This window comes from Marmota flaviventris, chromosome 13 (genome assembly GCF_047511675.1).
Source record: "Marmota flaviventris isolate mMarFla1 chromosome 13, mMarFla1.hap1, whole genome shotgun sequence".
Classification (NCBI taxonomy): Eukaryota; Metazoa; Chordata; class Mammalia; order Rodentia; family Sciuridae; genus Marmota; species Marmota flaviventris.
The window spans coordinates 60,668,604-60,685,065 of record NC_092510.1 but is presented as its reverse complement, the minus strand read 5'-3'; the positions used below and the strand labels follow the sequence as shown (position 1 = coordinate 60,685,065).

Below are 16,462 nucleotides of genomic sequence, written 5' to 3'. Positions count from 1 at the left end.
TCATTTTATAAGAAATCTTAGTTTCATTTTCAACATTGTCACTTCATACTGTTATAGGTAAATACTAGAACTTCAAAATGGTAAGCCCCTATTATATGATATAAGACTATAAATGCTTTTGCTGTACCTTCTAAAATGCAAGGTGAGTACTGCTAGGTTGTTTTTCCTGAGTTTTCAACAGCATTCAATATATATACACCCACCAATACAGGGAGGACAAAAATTATTTAAATGTAAATGAAGAAGGTTGGTGACTATTTCAAAGGTGAGTCATAAATCTTTTGTCCCTCAGATTCTCTAGATAAAAAATATGAATAAGTTGGCTCCAAAAATTGTAAATCTGCCTCTTATTTGAGACCTGGTATGGATGTTGCTCTTGCAGGTGCTGATTCAGGTTTTATCTTTTCCTTTCAATGTCCTCCATGTGTTCAATTATCTTCTCCTGGCACTCTACTTTTGGAGAGAAGCTTTGTAGAGCCCAGAGGCACCATTTTCTTTTGTCTTATGTTAAATTGCTGTGCCCAGTCCTTCCCTGTGAATACATACAATTTGTAAGCTGAGCAGTTCGTATGGGCTCCCTAGCAATGTTCAGTCCATATTCAATTCTTTCTATTGCATAGGCGGTTTGGGCTTTTAAGCAAATAAGGGAATAAATTTATATAAATATTATATATATATATATATATATATATATATATATATATATATATATATATAATATATATTAAGTTAAAAAATAAAAGCTTGACTATCAGACATGAATCAGATGTGCTATACAGACTAATCCGTTATTCGAGCTTATCTGGAACTGCATGAATTAATCTTAATCATGTCTATTCTTTTAAAAATATCAACAGTTAAAAATTGCATGTCTTATTATTAAAAATGGTTTTGGAGCTGAGATATAATCTCCTAAATGAAGGAATAAAAATAAGAGCAGGATGATCCAGCAACCATTTTTCTTCCTAAAAATTTAAAATAAATGGAGATCAAGGAATGTTAGACATTGTTAAATAAATCAGAGGTCTTGTGACATTTCTAATATTTTATTAACAAAATTTTGATTTGATTTATCTCTTTAAAATAACTAGCAAGGTATTCTCTAAGTGCTAAAACATAAATTACAAATGCAAAAGCTTGATTTATGTTAATGGTTGATAATGTGTAGGGCATGGCAAGTGATCACAGGTTCTGCAATATTCCCTGAATGGAAGGATAGATTCAGAAAAGTACTAAAGAAAGTGCTTCCTTAGGCTCCATTTGTTGATATATAGATGATGGCTGTCTTCTAAGAAATGATATAATCTTGATGATGTGAACTTTCACTTCCATTTCAGACATCTCCAGATTTTAGTGAAATCTGCTCAACAGTTCTGAGTGCTGCCCTGTCTCCATGATGGATCAGAAATATGCAGATCTCTACAAGGATAGCATAGGAATTAAAAAAACAAAAAGTCTGACTACTACTTAGGTAATATTTGGTCTTTCTGATCTCTTGCAGTAATATTTACATTTTTATATTTCTCAACATACCTTCCTTTCCCCCACCTCTTAGACCCTGAATAACACCAGCTGAATTGCCAATTCCCAATTCTATGTCAATCCGAGATATGCCTTCTCTAGATTACTTGGGTTGCTCAGTATTTTAAGAAAAACCACATGGTCCTGAAAATTGGAACTGCTCCACATTTTTATTTTCCAGACTCAAGTATGTTTGTTCCGTCTGCATCATTTAGCCATCTTCTTGTGCTGTGTATGGTTGTCCCCTTCTGATCCTGTATGTCTCCCCTTAAATGTGACTCCCTCAGAGAATCCTTCCCTGACCTTCTTATCTAAGTAGGTTCCTTCTCACACACTGCTCTGTTTATTTCATGACACTTTACACTCTACAATTCTATTTTGGTGTTCATCTAACTTGTCTGTCACAACAACAAAATTTCTTGTGCCCAGGGACAGAATCTATATTAGTAATTGGAGTAGTGGTGTAGTTATTGGCATGTAGCAAGCACTCAGGAAAAAAAAAAATCATTAGATAAATAAGTAAATTGTAAGAATGCATTTCAAAAAAATAAACATTTTAAAAACTACTGATTTTTACAGTGCTGCTTTTGAAGGAATGTAGCCATAAGCCCAAGAGATATTCTTACAGCTGTTAGGTTGCATTCCCTTTCAAATAAACTTCTCCTGCCTGTGGTGGTTGAATGAAGAGACCCTTGTGTTCTGAATTGGGAACTCACAGCAGTTGTCCAGCTTTTGTAATAGCAGCTCTCAGCCTCCCTTTGTCTGCAGGTGCACACAGACTGGTGCTGTTAACATGTGCCATCTGAACACACCCAGGGTGGTTTGTGATTCCCAGAGCCCAGACTGAGACTCACCTCTTTCCTCCCAATTCCAGAAATCACATTGGGATGTAAGTGAGTGAGTTTAAGTCTTTACAGAAATTGTCTTGAATCTATTCAAGTGTGTATCAAAAGGCAAAAGACAAACCAATTACAAATTTTAGGGCTCTTTTTTAGTAGTAGTAAATTACCTGCTATATACTTCGCAACTAGTCAGTACACGTCAGTGTGTCATGACACATAATTTTTGAATTGGTGTTTCAGAAGTTGGTCTCAAACCTCTGGGGAAAATTTTATTATTTATGTAACTTTTGGGAAAGAAGAAAATGCATATAGTTAAGAGCAAAAAGTGGCAACCCTATAGGAGAGGAACTCATGAAAATAATATTTACAATAAAGCCTATTCTGATACTTGATAGGTGTTGACTTGCAAACCCTCTCAATGATTAACATAAAATGCTTATTAAATAAGCTGAGCCATATAAAATGTAAATATTAGCATCTTTAGTCTCAAAATGCAATTTCATATAGCCCAAACCAATAAATTTGTTAATATTTTCTATTGTTTATTTAAAATGCACTTGTAAGTTCTGGCAAAAGAAGAAGAGTAAATGTGTCACAGTAGATCAGATAGAGGTGATGGGAGGGGAGGGGAGGGGGGGATAGGAAGGGCAGCAGAATACAACAGACACTAGTATTGCTGTATGTATAAATGTGGCTGTATACCAATGTGATCCTGCAATCTGTACACATGGAAAAATAAGAATTCATACCCCATTTGAATCAAATGTATGATATGTCAAGATCATTGTATTGTCTTAACAACCAATAATAAAAAAAAAAGAACTAAAGTTTTAGACCAATACAACTCACTCTTAAAACTAAAGGTGAACTGAGTTTCCATTCTAGCTCATAGTTTCTTGGGAGATAAATGATTACTCTACATAAAACAAGGTTTTTTAAAATAATGAAATAGAATAGTGATATGTGGGCAACTACATAATTATGTAAATTACATAGTTAAATCAAGTCCTGTTTTAATGATAGAAAGAAGACAAGCTTACTTCTATGAAAGATCTCATTTCCACCATTGGTTATGGCTGCTCAATGTAACTACAGTCCTTTGGCTCCTATTGGCTGGGTGAAAGAAGCAGTGTTGAATTAACATTATCATGTTACTGTCAGCATGTGAGATTTGCCTGCAGTCCCAGCATTTTTAGAACATTTGATGTTAGTTGTGTAACACTGGAATAAAATTTGCAAAAAAAAAAAAAGAAGAAGAGTAACCTAACAGTGAATCTTTTGATGTCTTTTTTAGTGTCTTCTTTGCCAAGATAAGCCAACCATCATTGAGACTGTCAGTCTTGCTTGGATAGCCTTGCCTGGCCCAAGTTTATGTGCTATCAGGAGACATCTCTAAGCCATAGAAGTTACAATCTAGGTAGAAGAACAAGATTCATCTGGGAAGTAAAGTTGTATTTATATATGCTAGATTATGCAAATCCAAAAAATAAAGAACAGCTTTTCTTCTATGGTTCCTACCATGGCTCACCATATATGTATTTTAAGAAAATTTTATATTTATAGAAAAGTTGCAGTGATAGCATAGAGAGTTCCCACATATCCTTCACTCAACCTCCCCTAATGTTATATCTCACATAAGCATGGCATATTTGTTTATCAAAACTAAGATAGTACCATTGGTATATTACTAATAACTAAGCTACAGACTTTATTCTGATTTTACAAGGTTTTTTACTAATATCATTTTTCTCTTCTAGGATCTAATTGGGGGTACCACATTACATTTAGCTTGTATGTGTCTTTTTTTTCCAATATCTTTATTTTATTTATTTTTATGTAGTGCTGAGGATCGAACCCAGGGCCTCTCATGTGCTAGGCAAACACTCTACTGCTGAGCCACAACCCCAGCCCCATATATGTATCTTAATAATTGATAAAATATAAAAATAAGAGGGAAAATATTTTACCCATGCTCAGACAATACTGCTATTAATATTTATGTACATTCTTTTCTCAGTGCTTCAATTTAACATATACCACACACATTTTAGGATTGGATTGCATTTATCATTTAGCAAATCATATTACCTATATCATTTTAGTGTTTGAAAACATTTTAATGTGTGCATAATTTTTATCATGTGAATGTACTATTGGTTAACATTAGCAGATTTTTGAATAGTGGTTGTAATTTTTTTTTTTCCTCTTACAAATGTCACTGTGCAAAGGGGAGGGAGAGGTGGGGAGGGAGTATGGGGGCAGGAAAAATGGTGGAATGAGGTGGACATCATTACCCTAGGTACATGTATGACTGCACATATGGTGTGACGCTGCATCATGTACAACCGGAGAAATGAAAAGTTGTGCCACAATTATGTACAATGAATCAAAATGCATTCTGCTGTTATGTATACCTAATTAAAATAAATAAATTAACTAAAAAAATGACACTGTGATGATTTTCAACGCATTTGAGCTTTGGGCGCTTTTCATATTTCTACAGGTAGATCACAAGGAAGACCATGTTATGTAAAGACCAAAGGATTCTCCACTCTTTTTATTTTATTTTTTTTTTAATTCAAGAGTAATACTTTTAAACTATACTGAAATCTCTAAAAAATGCAAGTGAAAATCTCCTCCTGCTCAATTAGACTTACTTCCCTGAGGAAAAGAAAGCATTGTGAAGTTTCTGGCTTTAACCTGAGCCAGTGCAATTGAAATTATTGGTGGTGCAGCCATGAAAAAGTACAGCTTTAAGCCTAAGATTTTCATAAGTGTTCCAAGTTCCAATGAATTCTTGGGAAGAATATTATAGCCCCATTATCTTTTGACTCATGTCTCAGGGTGGCATTGCTTGGGCCTTTCCTGTGATTTTGGTTGACGATTTTTAGTTTCAGAATTTTGCTTGCCCTTTGTCACTCAATAGTAATTTTGATTACTAGTTAGCAGATATCAACATGCGGGGGAAGATCCCACTTGTCTTTGCCCTCCAGAATAAATAATTCAGCTGTTTCCAGGGGGAGCCCTGTAAGGCCACACCCTTGTGCTGCAGTAAGCTGACACTTGTTAGTCTTGAGGCTGATTGAAGGAAACATCATGGGATCCTTGGATCTCAAAGCCACAAGCCACAATGCCTGGACATTAGGAACTCTCTGTCTATTGTGAGGGCTTACTACTACTGGGGAACAGAATTTGGATAGTGAGAAAAGTTTGGCTTCTGGAGTTAGACAGACCTGGTCTCAAATCCTGGATATAGTACCTACTAGGAACTCTTTGACTTTAAGTGAGTTATTGAACTCCTGAACCTGAGCCTTTTCACCTGTGAACACGAGATCATTATATAGGCTGTTGTACAATTTGAGTGAGATGTTAAAATGTACAGTGCCTGGCACATAAGTCACCATTGGATAAAATTTTATTAAATGAAGGTATGGATGAATGACTCACCTTGCTGGTTAAACATTCTATTTTGAATAGGGATATGGCCATGTGTTATATAAAGCACAATAATATATCAGTAAAATGAATTAAATGTTAATTTCATGTCCCCCACCCCCAAGGTTTCTGTCAGCATAAACCAACTCTGGGTAGACTATATTGACTGAACACTGAGATCCTGACATCTAAAAATTAAAACAACAGGTCTTTGGATGGACCAAGCCAGAGCAACTCCAGGATCTTAGAAGCAGAACATAATGGATCTTTAGAACATTAACAACTTTGTTTCTCATCTTTAGTGATCTTCCATCAGGTGCATCAGCTCTGGTCAGGGAGGCAGGGGCATGTAGTACAAGCATGGCTACTGGGGATCTGCTATGGTTTGGTTATGAGGTGACTCTAAAAGTTCCAGTATTAATATAGGAGTGAGAATGATTAGATTATGAGAGCTGCAACTGAATTGGTGGATTAATCCATTTGATGGATTCATAGTTTGAATGAATTACTGGGTGGGAACTGTAGACAGGTGGGGTGTGGCTAGAGGAAGTGAATCACTGAGGTTGTGCCTTGGCGATTATATATTTTGTCCCTGGCTCCATGCTCTCTTTCTGCTTCCTGACTATCATGAGGTGAGCAGTTCTCCTCTGCCATGCCCTTATGCCATGATATATATCCTCACCTCAAGCCCAGAGCTATGCAGTTGGCCGACAATGGACTGAACTCTAAACCACGAGTCAGAATAAACTTTTCCTCCTTGAAGTTATTCTTGTTGAATATTTTAGTCACAGAGACAAAAAGCTGACTAACACAGTACCCCTCCTCTGCATCAGGAACAATTCACAGGGCAAAGGTGAATCTTGGGTGCTATTAAATTTAACAGGCTTTAATGAGATGTAATTGATATACAATAAGCTGCATATATTTAAAGAGTATCATTTGGTACATTTGAGCATGTGTATATACACCCAGGAAACTATCTCCATGATGAAGACAATGAATATATCCATCATACCTGAATGTTTCCTTGTGCCCTTTTGTATTTCTCTTCTCTTAACCATTCATACCCCTCTACCTGTTGTAGGCATCTACTGATCTGCTTCTGTCATTGTACATTAGTTTGAATTTTCTAGAATTTTGTATAAATAGAATCATATACCATGCACTTTTTTTGTCTTTTTGTACTCACTGGAATTGTTTTGAGATTCATCCATGTTGTAGCATGTATCTATACTTCATTCCTTTTTATGGATGAATAATATTCTATTATGTGGATATACTACAATTCGTTTCTCCATTTAGTTTTTGATAGTTATTTGGGTTATTTCTAGTTTGGGGGTATTACCAGTAAAACTGCTATGAACATTCATGTACAAATAGGTTTCATTTTACATTAAAAATTCTCAAAACTCAACATTAAGAAGACCAACAATCCAATTTTTAAAAATGGGTAAAACATGAAAAATTTGCCAATGAAGGTATACCACTGACAAGCATATTCAACATCATTAACCCCCAGAGAAGTTTCTTCAAATAAGAACTAATAACCTTACCTTATTATAATGCTTATTTTTATGGATAAGAAAACTGAGACTCAGGGAATTAGGTAACTTGATCTAAGGAGAATTGAAATTTGAATCCAGGCCTGTTAACCTCTGCCTAAATTCTGTGTTATACAGGTAATATTGATTAGAAGGAGGCTTCAAAAGCTCAGGTTGGAAACATGGGGACTCATGAATTAGAAATACAGTTTCCATTTCCTCTCCTGATGAAAGTTTTGGCATCTATTTCACCCAAAAGGTAAACAGTCTATGCATTTTCCAGCATCCAACTTTGTCTAGATTCCCCTAGAGAAGTGTTCTCGTAGAAAACTCACCAAGGCTTCATTGGTCCAATAAATAAACAGTTTTGTTTAACCATGATGATGATTAAGAATAGGAGCTTTTTTTAGTTTTTGTTTTGGCTCTGACAGATTTCAGTTTGAATCACACTCTACTCTTACTTAATTATGTGATCCTGGGCAAGTTACTAAATACTTGGAACTTTGATATCTTCATCTGTAAACTGGTAACGATGGCACTGATCTGTATTTTAAGAGTTGGAGGAACTGATGTATATAAAGAATTTTACACCATGTCCTACACTTATTAAACCTCAAAACACTGAGGTTACTTTGCTACCAGAAATAATACAAACCATTGTTAAAAAAAAATGTGTGTTAAGTATTGCACTCACGATAAAACATAAAACACTAATTCATCACCGGGTTGTATTTTGTATTCCTCTGAAGGACTTACTCCCTCCTGTAAAAAATGGTAATTCAAGGGAAGATGATGGCATTTAATTTATAAGAATTATTAAGAAGTAAGTGAAATATTTATACTTTAGTTATAAGTGTTAGAACTACTCTTTTGTGGGAATATCCATAACTGTACTTCAGCCACTTTAGCTGAGTGGCCACATGGAGTTTTAGAGTTTGGTTATCAGATATGCAGTACCCACATAGTAAAGAAATCAAAGTAAATGTAATAAAGAGCTCTATGGAGCAACATTCCTCATGCTGAGAGAACCACAGCCCGGTTACAGTTTTGCATGGCTTTTATACCCCACCAGGCACTCACACTTACTGTAAACTTCCTTCACCCTTGGCTTGTTCTATTGCCAACAGTTCTTTTCCCAGGCCTTGGAAGTGCTACTTCAGCTACCAATGATGTCTTTTTCTCTGTCATACTATGTTTTTTTTTTTTTTTTTTTTAAATATGGTGCATGTTTTGGTTAGCACATGGGGGCTTCCTCTAAGCACCTGGATATGGGATGGTGAGGAGGGGCAAGCCAGTTTCTCTACCAGATGCCTCCAGCAATTTCTGCTCCAGTAGTCTTGTAATAAGCTGATCCTGCAGAGAGAGCCTGGAGTTCTACTGTTTGGCTCCAATGCTGATATGCAAACTTCCCAGAAGACTGGCCCTGAGAACAAAGTTGTTTTTTTTTTTTTTTTTCATTCTGGCAAGGCCTTGCTCATTTTCAAAGCAGCTGGGTCAGGTGATCTCTGTCATCTCCCAGCTATAAATACCTGAAGTTGCAGGACATTGGAGCTCTGTCTCCTGCAGCATAATTTAAATGGTCTCCAGTTATGCAGGTTTAATTCTGACATCTCCAGCTTTAACCAGGGGATGGTAAGATATTAGGGGAATTCCTTGAGCACAAATGTTGACATGTTTTCTTTGTGTGTCATTGTTGTGTTTGACCTTATCACTTTTGCAGCAATTATTGCTCTTTCAAATTTAAAACAAATGTGCAACACTTTACAGATTCCTAAATTCAATTAAAAGGTCTGTAAGTTTTGCCCATAACACACCCATTCATTCATTTTTTAAACTGTGGTAAGACATACACAACGTTCTTTACCATTTTTAAGTGGAGAGTTAGTTTGGTAGTCTTCAGTACTTTCATATCGTTGTGTAACCATCATCAATATTCAAATCCAAACTCTTTTCATCTTGCAAAACTGAAACTCTAACCCATTAAATAACAATTCCTTCTGCTCCCTGCCATACCTTCTGGCAGTTACCATTCTACTTTCTGTCTATATGTATAAATTTGACTATTCTATGTTCCTCCTATAAGTGGAATTATACAGTATTTGTCTTTTCTTCATTTCATTATCAGGCACATTGATAAAGCAGAAGTTAGTGGACTTTCTAGTACCCTTAGCAAGGACACCCATGTAGAGAGTTAGGTGCATCTCTTATTTATCTTGAAGTCATTATACATTTTGTGTGTCCGGCTTTCTTTCTTCTGATTCCATTTTCACAAATCAACCTTCTGATTGTGGTATGGCTCCCTAACATATGTACAACTAGTTGTCTCCTGAGCATCCTGTTTATACTATATAGCATTGTATTGCAGTTTTGGGGATACTGCCATCCCTAAACTTCAGAGATAAGCCATAAACCCATACTCTTTGTCACCGTGATTGATTCACAGATAGTGAGTGATCAAACCCTAAATCAACCCTCTGACTAAGAGATTAGTTCACTGGACAGATTCTTTTCTAAGTTAGTCCAATCAAGGTGAAGGTTAGAATCTTTATTTGATGGTAGGGCAGAAAGAAGCCTTCCTTCTTTTACCAAAATTGAATAGAAAAAATGAATATCATCTTACTGTTGCTAACAGCCATTATATAGCCATGAGCAGTTGTACTAGCAGGGTACTAATATAATGGAATATAGAACTGATATATGGGCAGAAATATAATTCTTGGTGATAGCCTTAAGGTGTTGGATCAAGTCTTGTCTGAAGAACTCCATACTACAGATTTTTTTTAAGTTATATAAGTTAATAATTTAAAAATTATTTAATGAAAATTGAGTTGGTTTTCTATTACTTATTTTTAAGTACACAAATCCGTGTAAAGGGTCATAAAACAATGGTAAAGTTGACTTTATGTATTCTAGCCTTTTTGGTACTATTTTCTCAGTACCAAATGAAAAAATATGTTGGTATTCTGATTCTACACATTAGTTTCTTCAACTTATTTACTGCAAGATATGGATTCATTCTCAGGATCCTGACAAAGTTCAGCTTCTGGGTTTGTCCTACTGAGGATCATGGTCTATTTCAAAGTAACAGATATCACACTGTTCAGGCATCCCAGGAGATGACCTTAGCATATTTGTCACCTTCGAAGTTCTCCTAGGACTTGTACTTGCTCTTCTTCTCTTTCTATTTTCATAGCCACTGGAAATACTTCTGAACATTCGTGATAGCTCTCAAGTAGCAGCTAGTTCTTTTCACACGATTGGCCAACTGACCTCTAACACTTGGTCTCACAATACTAGAAGTCACCTTTTTAGGTTCTGTCACATTCTCTGACTACAAAAGATAGCTAAGTCTCCTTCCTTTAAAGTCTGAGCCCTTTGCATGTGGCAATAATAGAAGTGATATTGTCTAACAAATTGCCTAGAATATAACATGTCCATTTGGAATCTAGGGGGCCTTTCTAGTTTTGTCATTGGCAGTCTAGAAAATGTTGGAAGATACCAAGTCCATTGAAGGCTCAAAATTTTCTTGGTCTTGTTTAGCCACTGTCTTAGACATTTGGTGTTGCTGTAATACAATATCACAGATTAGGTAATTTTTTTTTTTTAAAGAGAGAGGGGGGCGGGGGAGAGAGAGAGAGAGAGAGAGAGAGAGAGAGAGAATTTTAATATTTATTTTTTTTTAGTTATCGGCGGACACAACATCTTTGTTTGTACGTGGTGCTGAGGATCGAACCCGGGCCGCATGCATGCCAGGTGAGCGCGCTACCGCTTGAGCCACATCCCCAGCCCCCAGATTAGGTAATTTGAAAAAGAAAAGAAATTTATTCTTCACAGTCCTGGAAGCTGGGAAGTCCCTTATCAAGGTGCCAACATTTGGTGAGAGTCTTCCTACTGTGTCCTCACATGGTGGGAGATTAAAAAATTAGAGGACAAGAAAGAAGGGAAAAAAGGCAGACCTCATGTTGGTTTTTTATTTTTATTTTTTAATCTGGAACCCACTTCTGGGAAAACTAACCCACTCCTGCAATGGTAGCATTGATCCATTCATGAGGGAAAACCCTCATGACTTTATATGAGGTCTTAAAGTTCCCACCTCTCAACACTTTTGCAATGGGTATTAAATTTCCAATACATAAATCTGGGAGATGTATCCAAGCCATATTAGCCACTCTTCTTACTTATCCAGACCCCGGAGATTTTTCTGATGTTGGAGTTGTGCATTCTTAGTGATTCACTCTTCCTACTCCCTGTAAAGAAATCTATGTATTACTTCTCTTTCCTCTACTGGACCCTGGGTAAAAATATACACAGAGTGGAAAACAACATATTAATGCTAGGGTTGTTCCCAAGTGGTGTTCTCATGAAGCATTTCTTCATAAAAGGACTCAAGATGCAAAAAAGAGCAAGAGCTAATAAAAAATTAAAATTATACAGAAAATCTGAGTGTGTATTAGTTTTAATTTTACCCTAGAAGTTGCAGGTCCTCCAATGCAGGGAAATTTGTAGATGAAATTATGTTCAGTGGTCTCTTGATAACTGTCCCTGGATACGCATTCCATCAATTGTGGCTAAATGCAGATCTGTTCTCCTGTCAGTACCAAGACATACTTGGGATTCCAGTTCATAAACATTTAAATGCAGTCACTCAAAACCTATTGTGGCCCTGAGTTGTATTTTCTCATTTTTGGTGATGGGATCATTTTTTTTAAACAAAGCATGCTGTCTGTGTGGACTGGTTGAATAGAGTGCCCTGAAAGTCTTTAATAAATTATAGGTGGATTTATGGGTTCTGCTCAAGGCCATGGTAGATTGGCTGAGTTGAAAAATAAAAGGGATATATTTATCCATTAGGTCCAGTGGGTCCTAGGTATTAGGGGAATGAGGTTCGTGGGTGGAAGTTGCTTTTTTTTTTTTTTTTTTTTAATATTATAGACTCCTGTACATGAGAAACTTTCTAGAACTCAATTATTTCACATTAAAGTGACATGTTGTCTAATTGGTCACTTAAGAAAATTTCCTCAGTGTCATCCAACTTACATTCTGGAAAATCATGGTCGTGAGAGAACTCTCAAAGTCAACCTCACAATTAAAATAGGAAAATGTCAGCACAATCCAAGATGGGTGGGTCTTATTGATGGGCTTAGCACCTCTGAGAACAGATACTCCACATGTTGGGTGTGTGGGAGACCTTGCCTTTTGGTTTTATTTCCCCCATCTGTTTTCTCCTGCTGAAGTTAAGTTTCCGGCTCTGGAGAAGAACATCACGTTATATGATGGGTGCCAAGCTGAAGGACAGGACGCCAAAGTCAAAAGTTTTCTTGACCAATCCTCACAGGACACAGTGTTCACTCGCTGGTTCCTGAGTCACCCTGCCAATCAGCACCCGCCACGTCATCAAAGCAACCCTTCTTAAGCTGAAGCTTGCTGGCTCACGCTGCTGTGGCTCTCTTCCTCTCCTTTTCTTACCCTTCGGGCAGCCCCACAATAAAATCTCTTGGTTGAATTTTCTTCTCTGGTGAGTCGCTTGCCTTGAACCACAACTTCTCTGGCACTAATGTTTCCCTGCACATGTTACATTTTTTATCTCTGTGCTCCAAAGGTAAACCTTCATAGCCACTCTCATATTATTTCCATTTTACAGATGAAGAAAGGAGGTAAAGCATGAAAATGGCAAGTATCTAGCATAGAATAAAATGCAAAATAAATTATCGGAAGAAAATAAGTTTGTTTATATTTTGATCAAATGTCTCTTTGAGGTAAGGACAAAGTCCTATTTATCTATGTATTCCTAGCACTAACAGAGAATTGGGTCCAGTAGGTACTTAATAAATTTTGGTGAAAGGTGTGAGTGAGTGACCAGTTAGTCAAAAATCTTCTTGTTTCAAGTAGAGCAAAAGTGATTCAAGATAGAATATATTTTATTAAATGTTTTTCTAATTATAAAAATGATAGATGTTTATTGGGGAAAATTAGGCTAATACAGAAGAATGTATAATAATATACTTTTCATAGTTATCTATAACTTGGAGACAATAATTTTCCTTCCAGTCTTTTCTGTATCCATTTTTCCTCTGAACTGATGGGTCCTAACATAAACATAAGCAAATCCTTTCATGTTCCCTGAAACAGCCAGAACCCCCACCATGGAAATATGAGGAATAAGACTGTGACATAAAAAGAGAAATGTGAGAAGCACAGAAGCTTTGGACTTTCTGTGTACAGGGTTCAGAGATCTCATTTCAATTTCAACCCCATTTCCTTTTCTGCTTTACTGGGAGAATGACCTTGAAGGAGGGAGAAGTCACTCTAAATAGACAGAACAGTCTTGGCCACAGCCCAGATCTACCACCCAGGCGCAGAGGAGAGCCCTCTGATGTCTCTTGAATGATTTAGCTTTATTGCCTATTGTCTCTCTCCCCAAATTGCTTTTAGGATGAATGTTCCAGCCAGAATCCATATAGAGGACACTAGCTTCCCAAGTAGCTCACAGGATGTGGATGTTTTTTATGAAACATCCTTCAAATTGACCATTAATGGAAGCTGTATTTTGCACCTTACAATGAGGAAATTACAGTGCATTAGGAAGTTCTGTATTCTGGCTTAGGCAGTGAATTAGATGAGGGATACAGGCTGGGGTGCTTTCCTACTGGGCATAATACTCAATTTATTTTCATTTACATTAATTTCTCTACGTCACTGACTACACAGGCATTAAACTGTTAAATGCAAGCAATTCCCAACTGTTTGATGCAAATAGAAATGTTTAATGAATAATAATAGAAAAGAAGCCTATAGACTAACCAATATGCAAAATCGTGAGAGCGTGTTAATCAACCTTTACCATTGCAGAGGGCTTGACAAACTCCCCTCCCTCCTTGCATCCTGCCATCCTCCCCTCTTCCAATTTTTCTTTGAAAAGAAAATAATAATAATAAAGTACATTTAAATGGAAGAAAATAGAGTAATGTAGTATTGTTTGATGCTTCACCTCTTACATAAGCACCATGAGAACTTATCTGGAGGATTCCATGAAGCTTAAAAAAAAAAAAGAATCCTACCTCCCTTTGGCTCTAGTGATGAAGTAGTTCTGCTGATGAGACCAAAGGGGATTTTAACGTATAATGTCTTCATCTCATACAGCTACCTACTGTCCCCGCAACCTCACCAGGCTGTTAATACTAGAGTCAACTTGAGGAAAAAAAGATGGGCCCTTCTTGTTGGCACTTTATTCAAAAGCTTCTGCTTCTTTGGGTTATCTCTGGCAGTAGGATCTTAAAGCCTACATCAAAATTAATGGATCTTCCCCCTCACAGTTTAATTACCACCCAATGACTTCATTTGTTGTGGTTAAAAGGGAAACCTGGCTCTGTTCTTCATGAGCAATATGACCAGGTAAAATTGCTTTAACTTTTGTGAACCTCAAATTCCTCATCTATGGAATGGCAACAAATACCTGTTGTGCGTGATTATTTCCCACACCCTGGCATACTCAAGTCTACAAAAAACACACAAAGAGACTGGATGGAAAAATAGCAGAATGTCAATGGTAGCTGTTTCTTCTTTTTTCCTGTTCTATACTTTCTATAATAAGCAAATCATAAGCACAAATAACCTAGACAGGTGCAGACCTCAACAGATTCGCTGATGACGTTTATTTATTCATAGATCCAATCAATCAGGCACCGGAGGGGCTCACTTTCTGGTAGAAAATGACCACCAGTTACAGAAGGGGTTTGAGTTTTGTAGGGTACAATGAGGGTGATTTAATCATTGGAGACAAAGGATGTGCCAATCAGACAGTCAGGAAACTAGTTGCGCAGGTTAAAAATTTAACTCAGGAAAGCAGTTGTAAAAAATTGGATACTCATTGTTACCAGGAGGAGATGAGATAGGAGCTCAGATCCTGAGGGATGAAAACTCAGATCCCACCCAGTGCTCTTCTTCTTCCTGGGGGTTCACTGTTCCCCAGAGTTTCACTATTTTCTGTTTCCTCCTTCCAGAACTAATTGACTCTGGGAGAAGGTTAACGTACAGGGCCTCTTCTCTTCAGGACCCATTGTTACTGGAAGAAGACTTACTAGGAGAGGTTTAATGTTTATTTCCCCTCCCCTCCTGGGCCACACTGACCTTCTGTTCTTTTTGAGGTTGTCTTGGGGATGTTATTTTCCATAACCCTTCACAAACTATCTTCAATAGGAAAATTATGATTTCCATTGTTTTTATGATTTCTTGATTCAAGCTCACATAGATTAAAATGATATCTGTTGGAATTTCTTTTTCTTTTCCTCTCATTTATACAATCTTTTCTCTCAAAAGAGGAATCAAGGAAACAAACAGAAAAACCCAGGGTATATTAGTATTAGTTTCCATTTGTTGCTATAACAAATTACCACAAATGGCTTGGTGGCTAAAAACAATACTAATTTACTCTCTTGTAAATTACAGGTCAGAAGTTTGAAATGATTATTATGGGACTAAAATCAAAGTGTGGCAGCTCTGCTAATTTCTGCAGGCCTTGGATGGAGAATCTGTTTCTTTGTTTTTTCTGGCTTCCAGTGGCTGCCTATATTCCTTGGCTTCTTCCTCCTTCCTCCATCTTTATCCTAGTCTTTGCTTCTGTCATCACACCATCTTCTTCCCTTATAAGAGCCCTTGTAATTATACCAGACTCACCCAGTTACATGACAGAATCTCCCCATTTCAGCATCCCTAGAAAACATCTGCAAATTTCATTTGCCATATTAAGGTAATTCATGGAGTTCTTTTTTTTTTTTTTTGAAGTGGAGTGGACATCATTCAGCCTTCCTCATGCTTATAGAAGAGGTGGAACATTCAACCAAAACCAGGAAAGGAAAAGCAGCAACAAAAGTTCCTAATACTGAGCAATAGCAAGCCAACTGCTTTATATAGGAGATTCTTTCCGTTCTTACAGATGAATCTGCACAGGACCCACCACACTCAGGGAATTCAAGGTATTTGGGTCTGGTATGAATACACAAGTTGATGGTATCCTATTAAAAAACCAAAATCACTGTACCCAACAATGAAAAACCATCAGGTCCCTTCTCTCAACATCTCTAAGATGCCAGAAATTCAGTCTAAAATTATTATTATTTCTGTGAA

General features: G+C 36.8%; 2 long non-coding RNA genes across 2 annotated transcripts; both read left to right on the top strand.

Moving 5' to 3' along the window:
* Positions 1–758: 758 nt before the first annotated feature.
* On the top strand, positions 759–4,811 carry LOC139701575 (uncharacterized). Its single transcript, XR_011704122.1, has 2 exons — positions 759–1,471; positions 3,658–4,811. It is a non-coding gene; the product is annotated as an uncharacterized lncRNA (long non-coding RNA).
* Positions 4,812–7,507: 2,696 nt separating this feature from the next.
* Positions 7,508–16,137, top strand: LOC139701576 (uncharacterized). The gene is made up of 3 exons (XR_011704123.1): positions 7,508–7,598; positions 11,023–11,092; positions 16,121–16,137. It is a non-coding gene; the product is annotated as an uncharacterized lncRNA (long non-coding RNA).
* Positions 16,138–16,462: the final 325 nt, after the last annotated feature.